Source organism: Orycteropus afer, unplaced genomic scaffold (genome assembly GCF_000298275.1).
Source record: "Orycteropus afer afer isolate SDZICR_OR568_19922 unplaced genomic scaffold, OryAfe1.0 scaffold00508, whole genome shotgun sequence".
NCBI classification, from domain to species: Eukaryota; Metazoa; Chordata; class Mammalia; order Tubulidentata; family Orycteropodidae; genus Orycteropus; species Orycteropus afer.
The window spans coordinates 168590-182749 of NW_006922095.1; positions in this window are offsets into that span (position 1 = coordinate 168590).

A 14160-nucleotide genomic window follows, 5' to 3' on the forward strand; every position below is an offset into this window, starting at 1 on the left:
CAAAAACTGGACAATGAATAAGGAAGACTGAAGAAGAATTGACACATTTGAATTATGGTGCTACTGAAGGATATTGACTATACCATTGACAGCCAGAAGAATGAACAAATCTGCCTTGGAAGAAGGACAGTCAGAATGCTCCTTCAAAGAGAGGATGGTGAGACTTGCTTTGGTTATTTTATCAAGAAGGACCAGTCCCTGGAGAAGGATGTCATGCTTCATAAATTAGAGCATCAGTGAAAAAGAGGAAGACCCTCAATGAGATGGATTGACACAGTGGCTGAAAAGATGGGATCAGTGATTGTGAGGTTGGCACAGCACTGGGCATTGTTTCATTCTGCTGTACACCAGGTCACTATTAATTAGAACTAACTTGATGGCACCTAACAACAATAACACTCATTTCATGGATCACTGTGAACATTTTTTTTTTCTGCCAACTAAATAATTTCTCAAGGGAAGGGATAGATCTTTCATCTCTTTATTACTGCTTACAATCAATGCATTTGAACCCCTCACATCAGGGTCAAGCTCTGTGTTCAATAAATGTTTGCAGTGTCTTAGAATTTTTATTATTCTTTCTGTACTTAGTGGCAGGGTGGCTTTACCACTGCAAGGCATAAAAAGCATGAGTAATTGGAAATTCCCCATCTCCAACATTACTAAGGTTAGGTGAGGGCAAATCACTCAGATTTTCATTTGTTGGAGTTTTCTACCCTATGAATATTCCTTTAGAAAGTTTGGGGAAAAAAAAAAAAAAGGAAGTGTTTGGGCCACAGGGAGCTGAAGAAGGATTCTCAAAAAAGTTGTTCTACTCACTCGTGATAAAATCTGATATCAGAGCTCAAAGACCATCATGAATTTGTTTTGCCCTCTCACCCTTTTCTTCTCTCCTCCTTTCTTCCTTTTCTGCTTCTGTGGGAGATAATCAGCTCCTCCAAATGGAACAAATCAGGAAAATGATGCTTAGGTCAATGTCTTATTCTCCTAGTTCTGCCGAAACACCCACAAGTGGGTGGCTTTAAAGAATAAAAATGACAGATTCAGGGCACTGGCTCTGGGGGAAAGGCTCTCTCTGTGTCACCTTTAGGGGAAAGTCCTTGTCCCTTTCATCTTCTGTCCTAGGTTCTTTGATGACCTCCACATGGCATCAATCTTCACCCATTTGTGTTCACTTGTCTCTATGTCTGTGGTGCTCCTTATAACTGAGAAGTAATTAGGCTTAGGACCCACCCTACACTGATATGGTTTCATTAACATAACAAAGAAAACTCTATTCCCAAGTAGGGATACATCCAAATGTATGTGGGGAGGTGTCTTGGTTATCTAGTACTGCTATAACAGAAATTGGACAAATGGATGGTTTTAACAAACAGAAATTTATTTTCTTAGTTATGGGAGCTCTGGTGGCATAATGCATAAGGTATTTGACTGCTAACCAGAAGGCTGGAGGTTCAAACCCAGCAGCCACTCCTTGGAAGGAAGGTTGGGCTGAGTCACCTCTGACTCAGTGACAGAATGAATCACTGCCTGATCCTGGGCCATCCTCATGATATTTGCTGAGCCCATTGTTGTGGCCACTGTTTCAATCTATCTAATTGAGGGTTTTCTCTTTTTCTTCTGACCCTCCACTTTACCAAGTATGATATCCTTCTTCAGGGACTTGTCCCTTCTAATCACATGACCAAAATAGGTGAGACCAAGTCTGGCCATTCTCTCTTCTAAGAAGCATTCCAGCTTCACTTCTCCAAGACAGATTTGTTGGTTTTTCCAGCAGTCCATGGTATTTTCAGTATTCTTGGCCAACACTACAATTCAAAGGCATCAATTCTTCTTTGGTCTTCCTTATTCCTTATTATAGGGTCACTGTGAGCCACACAGTGGCTGCAACAATGGGCCCAGGTGTAGTAAGTATTGTGGGGTTGGTGTAGGACTGGGCAGTGTTTTGTTCTGTTGTACATAGGGTCTCTATGAGTTGGAGTCGTCTAGACAGCACCTAACAACAAACAACAACATGAATCAGAGTTGAATCGATGGCAATGGGTTAAGAGGCTAGAAGTCTGAATTCAGAGTGTTGGCTCTAGGGAAAGGCTTTCTCCATTTGTTAGCTCTGGAGGAAGGCCCTAGTCTCTTTTGACTTCTGTTCCTCAATGATCTTTATATGGTTTGGCATCTATTTTCTCCCACCTCTGCTTTCTTTCTTGTTTGTTTGTTGTTGTTGTTGTTGTTTACCATCGAGTCAGACCCGACTCATAGCGACCCCTCCTTGGGTTTCCAAGGCAGTATCACTACGGAAGCAGATTGCCCAACCTTCCTTCCGAAGAGTGGCTGGTGGGTTTGAACCACCAGCCTTCTGGTTAGCAGTCAAATCCCTTAGGCATTATGCTACCAGAGCTCTTGTTTGTTTAATCTCTTCCATATCTCAAAAGAGACTGACTTAGAACACATCCAACACTATACTGTCTCATTAACATAGTAAAGAAAATCCATGCCCTGCTGGGATTATAATCACAGGTATAGAGGTTTGAGTATATAGAGTACAGAAGTTAGGATTTATAGCACATATTTTTGGGGGACACAATTCAATCCATAGCAGTTGGCTGTACACACTTCCATGTTAGATCTGCTGTGCATCAAGTCCTTGTGTGTGCTGGGGTTTAGGATGAGCGTGGACTAAGGCATTCACACCTATTGTACTCCTTCAGTAGTGGATTTGGGATTTAAAGGATGAGCAATCTCAGTAGATAGAGATAAGGTGGAGCATGAAGTACCTGGAGGAGAGTACTCACTAACTCACTGCTGTGGAGTAGGATCCAATTCATAGTGACCCCTCCATGGGTTTCTGAGCCAGTATCACTATGGAAGTAGATTGCCCAACCTTCATTCTGAAGAGTGGCTGGTGGGTTTGAACCACCAGCCTTCTAGTTAGCAGTCACATGCCTTAGGCACTATGCCAGCAGAGCTCCCTGGAGGATAGTAGTTGGGAATAATAGAAATGGCAGGTTGGGGTCACAGTATAGAACACCCTTAAATTTCATCTAAGACACAGACATTCATTTGCTCTTATCATTTCTTCCTTTTCCTTGTCTTCATGTGTGGACCTGCCATGACCTTTTTTTGACACTCAGATATTACATGTCTTATCTTCAGATATTTTAGTCTGTACATGTAACCAAAGATTGCCTGATGCTTCATCTTCTTTAGTTTAGAACAAGGCAATGTGATCAAGTGGGATGGCTTGCAATATGAAGTAAAAAAAAAATGGCCTTGAAATTTACTGGGTGGTAGTTCTTGAAATTGTACTTTCCCTTCTGCAATATGAAGATCAGAATTACCACCCACAGGGTGGGGATAAAGATCCCTTGGAATATAGCTTTGCAAAAGGCTTTGCAGAATTGTAAGTTCTCCCTTAATGTTCTCTGGTTATTATTACTGTGTGTTGGTTACTATGAGTTGGAGTCAACTTGATGGCAGTGGGTTTGGTTTGGTTGGTTACTACCCCTGGAAGGTGCAAATTGTTAAGCATTCAACTGTTAAACGAAAAAGTTGGCAGTTCGAGTCCACCCAAAGATTCCTTGGAATAAAGGTGGAAAAAGGAGCTGAACACTGTATATTCTGACCTCCTCTAACTTCAGAAGAGGTAGACAGAATCACCATCAGCAACCCAAGCCTTATTCCTATAAGGCCAGACATGCCACCACCCTCCAGCCTTTTTACCAACTCTGACACCAGACATCCATACCATGGCACTCAGTACTTCTCCGCTGGGATTGATAATTCATTGCAGTGGCCACACAGAACTCACAGACAGTGCTTAAAATTATGGGGTTTAGGGAAGTAACAGGGAATGGGAAAGTAATAGGCTAGAATGCAGGTTTGGGAAAGCTCTCAAGACACAATTTTTCTATCAGGACAGCGACCCCTCTGCTATGCCTCTCTGCTCTGGCAAGTGTTAGAAAGCTCTTTTAGCTCTGCTGATAGGTATACTTACATGCACCCATTCCACCAGCAAGCATCCTGCCCCAAAGCACTCATCTTTTTTACTCTGTGGACTGGCAAGCCCACTGCTCTGTCTCATGCCTCTCATTTCCTCAGCTGGTCATCTCAGCTGGTTGTCTCTGCTGGTTCTCTGTGCCATCTCTCAGCCAACGAGATCTAGCACAGGGATCTTGGGTCCAAGAACACCCTCTACTCCATCTCTTACTCTTCTCTCTTGATGGCAGTGAGATCCCCCCTTCTGCCTCTGGGAGAGCTCATCTTAAGCCTAGCAGAATGACAAAACTAACCAATGCCCACATTAGAGTTCTATACATCTTGTTTGCATGATCCCACCCAGTAATCTTGTGGGAGTCACAGAGACTGGCTAGAAAATCTATACCAAGTAATTCACTGCACCACAAAAGGCCTGGTTATCCACTCCTGAAAAAATTGCCATTGAAAATTATATGGAGCAGTTTTACTCTGACATAAATGGGGTCACCCTGGGTCAAACTGACTTGATAGTGACTGGTGTTTTGTTCTTTAGTTACTATCAGCAAGGATTCTATGATTTAAGTATAGATGTATGGTTCCGTTTTCTGCTTCCTTTCTGTCCTGATGACACTTGACACCATTAGGAGCACAGAATTGGTGGTCATTGTTTTGATAGGTGGATAGGAACCTATTCAACAAGCATTTATTAATCAAACATCTACTATGTTTTCCTCTGCTTGGCCCTGTGGATAACACAAAAATAATTGATGCTATCCTGAGATAGTTACCTTATTTTCTTCCAAAATATTCCATTATGTCTGATGATAATTGTGACAGGTAGAATAATAGCCCCCCAAAGCTATCCACGTTTTCATCCCCTGAACCCATGAATATGTTACATTACATGGCAAAGGGGAATTAAGATTGCAGGTGGGATTAAGTCTGGTATTCAGTTGATTGTTTTAAATAGGTAGTAATTCTGGATTATCAGGGTGGATCCAGTGTTCTCAGAAGGGTCCTTAAAAGCAGAAGAGGGAGGCAGAGAAAGAGATGTGACGATGAAGGAAGCAGTGTCAGAGAGATGCTATATCACTAGCTTTGAAAGTGGAAGAAGGGGCCAATGGCCAAGGGCTGTAGGCTGCCTCTAGAAGCTGGAAAAGACAAGGAAACAGAGTCTCCCCTATGGCCTCCTGAAGGAGCACAGCCCTGCCCATACCTTGATTTTAGCCCAAGGAGACTCAGGTGGGGTTTCTGACCTCCAGAACTATAAGATAATAAATGTGTGTTGTTTTACACCATGATTTTCTGGGAATTTTTTATACCAGCAATGAAAAAAAAAAACACAAAAACCAAAAAACTAACATTAATCATGACTTTCTTCTTTTAAAATACTTATTGTCTTCAGCAAATATTTATTGAGAGGTTACTATGTGTCAGCCTCTGAATGCATGCTAAATATAAAATAGGGACTGGTGTTGGAGGGAGAGATGATCAGCCCCAGTCCTCAAGGAGGGTACAGGCCATTTAGAAGATGATGTGAATTAAAGATACATGAACTTACAACTGGAATAAGGGTTAGTCAGGAAAGGTGCATGATACGTGGTTCTGCAACTCCATCAATCTAGCAATCTGTTCAGAAAAATTACACCTGAGCCCAGGGGCAGATTTCCCAATAAGGATGGTAAGCATGGGCTTAATTGTGCTTACCTTGCTTATTGGGTACTCTGTCCCTGCCAAGGACTGTAAATTTGAAAAGAGGCTTTCATTCTTTAGGAAGGTGCTGTGGGGTTGAGAGACAGACAGATGCCAGCCATATCCAGAAGCAGAATCTTTGATGTGATGAAAAAAAATATGAAATGGTTCACTACAGAGTAGTAAGTGAGCACAAAGAAGCCTGTGTTTACCTTGCTAGTTGGAGAATCCAATACAACCTGAGCCTGCCCTGCTAGTTCTATCCAGGTACATCCTCTGAAGACCAAGGAAGGACTAGGGCTGGAGTGGAGAGCACCTGTCACCGAGGTGCTGGGAGATGAGCTGAGTGGCCCATGAGAGTGAAGCCAAAATAAACAACAACAAACAATCTAACTCATTGCCATTGAATCACTTCTGATTCTTGACAACCCAACGCATGCAGAGAAGAACTGTGCCCTGTAGAGTTTTCAATGGCTGTGACTTTTTGGAAGTATTCAGGCCTTTCTTTGAAATTGCCTTTGGGTAGACTTGAACCTCCAACTTTTCAGCTAGTAGCTGAGTGCTAAACCATTGGTGCCACTCATGGGAGTGAAGTGCTTGACCAAACCAAACCAAACTTATTGCCATTGAGTTGATTCTGACTCATAGCTACCCCCAATGGGTTTCCAAGTTTGTAAATTTTTATGGAAGCAGATGGCCTCATATTTCTTCTGTGGAGCAGCTGGCGGATTTGAACCACGGATCTTTTTGGTTAACAGACAAATGCCTTAACCACTGTGACACCAGAGCTCCTTGAAGTGCTTGACAATAGCCCTTAAATTCTGTCCAGGCCCCTCATAGGCTGGCCCAGTTAACCAGGGGGCCTCCTTCTGTCTTTTCTCTGTACTGTCAATCAATAGAAATGACATCAGAGACATTTACCAAGTACAGCTAATCAGTTAAGCATTCAATTAATTAGGCAATCATTTTTTGCACTTGATTTTCATTACAGTGAGTTTATTTTAGTTTCTTGTGTAGGAAAAACAGGTGCTCACATTTAGCTTCATCAGCTTCCTGTTGCTGTTTGACTCACATATTATTTTTAAAAGAGGTTTATTTTGGGGGAAATTGTGACCTGAAAACCTCACTCTATTTACTCACCCAGGTTGCTGTTGTGGTGGTGGTGGTTGCGTTGTCTTTCTTGTATTGAGTGGGTTTAAGCACATAAATGAAACCACAAGACATTATACCATTATCGTTATTGAGGTCTTTGTTTCTTTTCACACGTTTCCTTTTCCTTTCTTGGATTTTCAAGGGGACTAAATTTAAATCAGGAACTCTGGTGGTGTAGTGCCTAAGGCATTTGACTGCTAACCAGAAGGCTGGCGGTTCAAACCCACCAAGCCTCTCCTCAGAAGGGAGATTGGGCAATCTACTTCCGTAGTGATACTGCCTCAGAAACCCAAGGAGGGGTCTTGTGAGTGGGATCTGACTCACGGCAGTGAGGTTTTTTTTTTCCTTCACAATTCAAATTGACAAAGAGTCTGTGAAATAGTTTAGGCCCTGCTTCAGTTTCCTAGGGCTGCTGTAACAAAAGATACCCTAAGTGCGTGGCTTTAACAACTAGAACTGGTTACCTTCAAGTTGATTCTGACCCATGGCGACCCCATGTGTTCCAGAGTAGTGCTGTTCTTTGTAAGGTTTTTCAATAGCTGATTTTTTGGAAGTAGATTGCCAGCTCTTTCTTCTGAGATATGTCTTGGTGAACACAAACCTCCAACCCTTCAGTTAGCAACCTAACATGTTAACCTCTGGTACCATCCAGGGACTTTGGCTTTAAAAACTGGCATTTATTTTCTCACAGTCTGGAGGCTAAAAGTCAAAACCAGAGCTTCACCCAAGCCAATGCCTTCTGTGCACCTTTTTGTTCCTGGTGACAGTCAGTGATCCATGGTGTTCCTGGGCTTGTAGATAGAAGCATCTGCCTGTTTCTCACATGGTGTCTGTCTCCTCCTCACCCACCACTTGTCTCTGTGTCTATTCTGTTCTTTTTATAAATCACCACTTGGAAGTGACTAGGTAAAGGACCCACCCTACTCCATTGTGGCCTCATTAGCATAACGAAAAACTTATTTCCAAACAGGATCACATTCACAGATCCAAAGGCCAGGACTTCAATGTATATTTTTGGAGGACACAATTTAACCCATATCGGGTTCGGGTGTAGGCTGAGATAAACTTTGTTTCCTAAAAGGCAATTCTTTGCTTGTATTCTGATGCTTTGAGGTTTCTCATGGTATGTTCAGAGTGGGTATAAGCCTAGACACAGCACCATGGGCTAGTAATGAGCTTGAACGTCAACTCAGCATAATAAACTGATTATCCACACTTCTATGACTTCTAAGATCAGCTCCCTCCAGGCCCTACCCAGCAGGTTCCAGCATGAAAAGGCATGTTTCCTGGATTGGAGCTATAGTCATAGTAGCAACTGCAAGCTGACTTAATGATGTTCATGCTAATTACTTTCTCCCAGTCTCTTCTTCCAAATATACCAATTTACTGTCAGTTTTCAGGGGAATGTTGACGTGTTTCTCCTCCCATCAGTCTGTGCTCCTGTGGCCTTTAAAGCAGACCCAAGGATTAGTAAACTGAACACCTGGCCACCCACATCATCCCTTGTCTGTAGTTTCTATGTTTGTGATATGATATGAAGGGGTAACACAAAAATAAAATTTCCTAAGGCATTTATAGGATTTCCTCTTTAGGTTCCTATGGAAACAAAGCAGTGCAAATATGTGAAGAGTTTTTTTTTAAACCTAGTCCAAAATTTTATCCCCCAAAATTTAGGGTCATTTGGTCTTCTGGTTTGGATTTTTTTTTTTCCTTCAAGAGTTTGAAGGAATTAATAAAATCTCTTTACCTGCCCACCCACTTCCACACCCCCACCACCTCCATCATGTTGGCTGTTTTTTTAAGCATGCAACAAAAAGGTTATCTTTGTGCCATTTCCAATACTTTAAAGGTTTTTTTTTTTTAATCCTTCTGAAACAAACTTCTTTCTCTCCAATCTTGGGGTGGTGGTGGTGGTGGTGGTGGTGTTTATTTATTTTTTCCTTCAATTTAAAGCAATTTAGAAATATTTTTTGGGTTAAATTATTGGGAAACTGTCCACCAAGGACCTAGCTTGGTCACTGCCCTGAGGGGATGGTAATGACATCCCACAGGGCCACATGAAGCAAATAACTATTTTGAGAAGCCAGAGGTCCCCACTGCTGCCTACCGAGCCCTTGGGTCACCACACCTTCCTCTGTTCCATCCCAGTTCAGATAAATTGCACTTTATCCACAGAAAACTCTTAGGGGAATCGCTGTTGCAGCTGGAGAATGGAGAAGACATAAAATTAGGTCCTTTGTCACTGTCGCTTGATTTCATTAAAGGCCAGGAATTCTCAGTGATTTGTATGGTGCAGGCGCAGGAAGGTTAGGGAGGAAGGGCAGGCTAGCCCTGAATGCAGCGGTGAGGCTGGGGCAGGTGTGGGGCCTGAGCATCATTTCTCCTAAGTTGAAGGTGCCTTTGCCTGTAGCCTGTGGTGGCCTGCCCTGTCAGGGACCCTCACTCATGGTTGCTGTGCTGTGGTTAAAGAGATCTCCCAGCTGCCCTCTCCCCAGGAAGATTGCCCTCAGCTGACCAAGGAGGGTCACCCTCCCCCACGGCTGCCTGATTCCTGTCCAGCAATGTGCCTGCCTCAAGAGTGGACCCTGCTGTAGAACAGTTTATGCTCTGGGCTTTCCCCCAAAGATGAGGCAAATATCACCCTGTGCCCCAAACCTCTCCCTTGCTTGTTTGTGTTAGGTGCCCTGAATCAGTTCCGATTCACAGAGACCTTTGGTATATAATAGAAAAACTGTTGCTCAGTCCTGCACCATCTTGCCAATCACTGCTTTGTTTGCCCTCATTTCTGCAGCAACTGTGTCAACCTATCTCGTTGAGGGGCTCCCATTTTGTTTTGTTTGTTTTGCTGACCCTCTGCTTTATCAACCATGATATCTTTCTGCAGCAATCGGTCCTCCCTGATTAACATTTCCAAAGTAAGGGGGATGAAGTCTCACCATCTTCACTTTTAAGGAACATTCTGGCTCTATTTCCTCCGAGAGAGGTTGGTTTGTTCTTCTGGCAGTCCATAGTATGTTCCGTATGCTTTGCCAACACCACAGTTCAAATGCATCCATTCTTTGGTCTTCCTTTTTCATTGTCCAATGTTGGCATTCCTATGAGGCAATTGAGAAGACCATGCCTTGGATCAAATGCACCTTAGTCATTAAAGTGACATCTTCGCTTTTTAACATTTTAAAGAGGTCTTTTGCTGTGGATTTGCCCGATGTCATCTGTCCTTTGATTTCTTGACTGCTGCTTCCTTGGGCTTCCATTGCTCAGCTCTCCCTTTTCCCAGTTTCACTCCCTTCACTCTCTTGTGAGTGTCTCCCAACAACTCTGCCTGCCTGGATCACAGTCCTCTGTCTCAAGCTCTGCTTCTAACTGAACCTGCCGACAGTCCTCCTGGTTGGATTATTGTGAAGAAAGGCAAGGGATGCCCTCCTTCTGCAGGCTTGGAGTCAGTCCACCTCCCTGCTCCCAAGCCTTGACCACTAGGGTGATTAGTTTTAAGAGCAAACCTGGCTAGGCCAGTTATTCAGTCAAAAACTAGTCTAGTGTTGCTGTGGAGGTGCTCTGCAGACAGGATTAGCAGCCACAATCATTTGACTTTTTAAGTAAAGGAGATGACCCTCAAGAACATGGGTGAACCTCATCCAATCATTTGAAGGCCTTAAGAGCAAAACTGAGGTTTCCTAAAGGATGACGAGATTCTTCCTCAAGACTCCTGCCTGGGTTTCCAGCCTGCCACTTGCCCTACGGATTTCAGACTTGCCAACCCCACAATCCAGTGAGCCAATTCAGTAAAATAAATCTCTTATTGTATGTTGTGTGTGTGTAGATAAAGAGATAGAAATAGAGAGATACAGATGTAGATATGTACAGCCCTATAGAGACACAGATATGGGTATAGGAGTCCCTGCGTAGCACAAACGATTAAGTGCTTGACTGCTAGCTGAAAGATTGGCAGTTTGAATCCAGCAAGAGGCACCTAGGAGGATAGGTCCAGAGATCTGCTTCAGAAAGGTCATAGCCTTAAAAACCTCATGGAGAAATTCTACTATTCACACATGAGGTTGCCATGAGTCAGGACTGACTTGATGGTAACCAACAGCAACAACATAGGTGTAGGTGTAGATGAAAATGTAGATACAGATATAAATATATTTCCTTTTGTTCCTTTTTTTTTTTTTCTGGAGAACACTGACTGATATGCCCCACTCTTCTGTAAATCCGCAATCTCCCAGATCCCAATGCACGGCCAAGAGTCTGAGTCATGGGTGGCTTGTTGGACAGCTGACTCTACATGCTGGGATGTGGGCTGAGGTGAGCACAGATGTTCAGGAGAGCAAAGGTGAGAGGAAGAGGAGGGCCAAGTGGAAGAAGGAATTGCCAGCTGTGTATTTCCGGAAGCAGCCCTCACACCATCATCTGAAGCAGGTTTCTCTCTGTTTACCCTTCATGATCCCTCCGTCTAGAGCCTTCCAACCCAGAAGACTCAGGCTCTCAGGACAGAGTAAGCCTATATCTATCTGGATGGCTTATGCTGAAAGGCGCCTGCTTCCCTGACAGGCCTGTCCATTAACATACTTCCCAGTTTGATAAAAGGCAGCACTTGGTGCCATAAATTACCACAGGGCCTTTTTAATGTACTTTTCCACTTGAACAACAATGTTCAACTGGATGTCTGTCATCAGGCAAACATAATTGGATCGGGAAAGTGTTATATTGTGAATTAAGTTGACTGATGGGGAAATGTCAGTTTTATTAACATTCTTCCTTCAGACGATAATTTTATATCTATGAGGATGAATTACAAAAGAGTTATTGAAAGCATCAATTCAGAATGATGGAGTCGTTTTAATAAAGCCTGCTTTTCCTTTCTGAGTTCTGTTTTTAAATATTTTATCGGAGAGCGGGGAATTGTTTTCATGCTGCTGGCCTATGATTGGGCAAAAAATCAATAGAACAGGCTGTTTGGACCAAAGCCAATTCAGTGTCAAATCTCACCAGCTCGAGGTGATATACCCTCCTGGGCCCAGCGGCAGCAAACAAAAGAGCACTAATAGTAAAGAGAAATTGAAGAAGATGCTAGAGACCATGGCCAGGTCTTGCATGAATACAGGCGATTGGGAGCATGGGACTCAGAGCCACCCTTTATTAATTTTATCTTCCCTGAAAGTGCTCTCTTCTCCTGGATTCCTCCACTTCCACATGCAACTCCAGAAAGCTCTTGTCTATGCAACCCCCTGGGGCATGCTTCTAAAAGGTAAGCCACATCATGACATTTCTTAGTTCACTCCTCAGCTTCTAGAAGTTTCCAGATGCACCCAGAATAACATCCAAAGGCCTTACTGACCCACCAGGCCCCATGTGTTCCCCTCTGTCTTGAGCTACATCTCCTCTTTGGTCCAGCCTCTGAGTCTTCATCTTTGATGTCCCTCTTCCTGGAACGTTGTCCCCTAAAGTCCCTCTGGCTTGCTGTTTTGTTTTGTTAGGATCAGTGTCCAGATGTCACTGTGAAAAGACCTTCCATAGTCATCTGCCAGAAGCTGTCCCCTGGTTGTTGACTGTTTTGTTGTTAGTTTCTGCTGAGTCAGCTCTGATTCATGGTGACCTTATGTACAACAGAACAGAGCGCTGCACATTTTCATGGTCATTGCTCTGTCTGCATCCATTCTTGTGACTATTTTATCATCCCTCTCAATGAGGCCTTCCCTCATTTTTGCCAACCCTCTATTTTACTAATATGTAGTAATTTTACTAATATATAGACATCCTTTTCTAATGATTTGTCTTTCTTGATGTTGCGTCCAAAGGCTCACCATCCTTACTCTTAGGAACGTTCCATTGGTATTCTAGACTGATCTGTCCCCTCTTCTGGTAGTCCATGAGATATTTAATATTCTTCACTAACATCCCAGTTTGAATGAACAGTCTATCTATACATTGTTTTATCTTTCTACAAACAAGGAAGAACCACTGACATGTTTTGTATTTATTTCTTTATGCATTTACTTCTCTCTTACGTGTCAGAATGCCACCCAAAGAGGGAGTGATGGGCCATTCTCTACACAGGCAGGAGCAGTTCATTGCTGATTTCTTTGTTGAATGAATTTATTTTTACCAGAGTCTCATTGTAGATTGCATGTTGCTCTAGAAATGCTTGTTATAATGATGATAAAAGTGCTTCCTTCAAAGATTTATTTCTTAGAGATTATCTTTCAGTTTCTACTGGGAGGTTTACAGACACTCCTAGCCTCCGGAGATGAGGTTGCTCAGCACACTGGTCTTGGTCTGTCTGGAATCAGCCTTGCAGCCTGGGCATGGGCTACACACTCCAGGCCTCCCTGAAAATGAGTTGTGGAACCAAATGGCCCCCAGCTTTATGAGGCCAATGTTATTATCTCCACTCAACTGAGGATTACAGAATTCAAGTAATTTGCTCAAAGTAACATATCTCACATTTGGTAGGGCTCCAATGTAAAGCCAGATCCTTCTGTCACTCTTGTTTTCAAAGCCCAGGATCCTAAAGCCCAGGATCCTGTCTGTGATCTAAATACTCCTTCTTATACACACATCTTGGTTACGAAGTATTTATGGGTGAGATACTGTGTGACTGTGTGAATGTACAAGAGATGATGTGTATGCATGTTTAAGAGGTTGAGTGTGTGGGTGTTTGAGTGTGTGTAAGGGATCTTGTGTGTATTTGTGAAAGACCATGTTACTGTTGTGTGAATGGGTCTTTGAACACCTGTGTGAGAATGTTAAGGTATGAATGTGTACAAGCGTGTGTGATTGAGTATATGTATGTATGTTGTTGTTGTTGTCAGGTTCCATTGAGTCATCTCTGACTCATAGCAACCTTATGCACAACAAAATGAAACACTGCCTGGTCCTGTGCCAGCCTCACAATCCCCACTGTACTTGAGCCCATCATTGTAGTCACTGTGTCAATCCATCTCATTGAGGGCCTTCCCCTTTTTCATCAACCCTCCACTTTACTAAGGATGATAACCTTCTCCACAGAAATGTCACTTCTGACAACATGATCAAAGTAGGTGAGATGAAGTCTGGCCGTTCTCTCTTCCACAGAGAATTCTGGTTGCACTTCTTCCAGAACAGATCTGTTAGTTCTTTTAGCAGTCCATCGTGCTCTCATCTCAGTATTCTTTACCAACACCACAATTCAAAAGTATCGACTCTTCTTTAGTCTTCCTTATTGATTGGCCAGCTCTCACATGCATATGAGGTGATTGAAAATACGATGGCTTAGGTTAGGTGCACTTTAGTCTTCAAGGAGGCATCTTTGCTCTTCATCACTTGAAAGCAGATTTGCCCAATGCAATATGTCTTCTGATGACT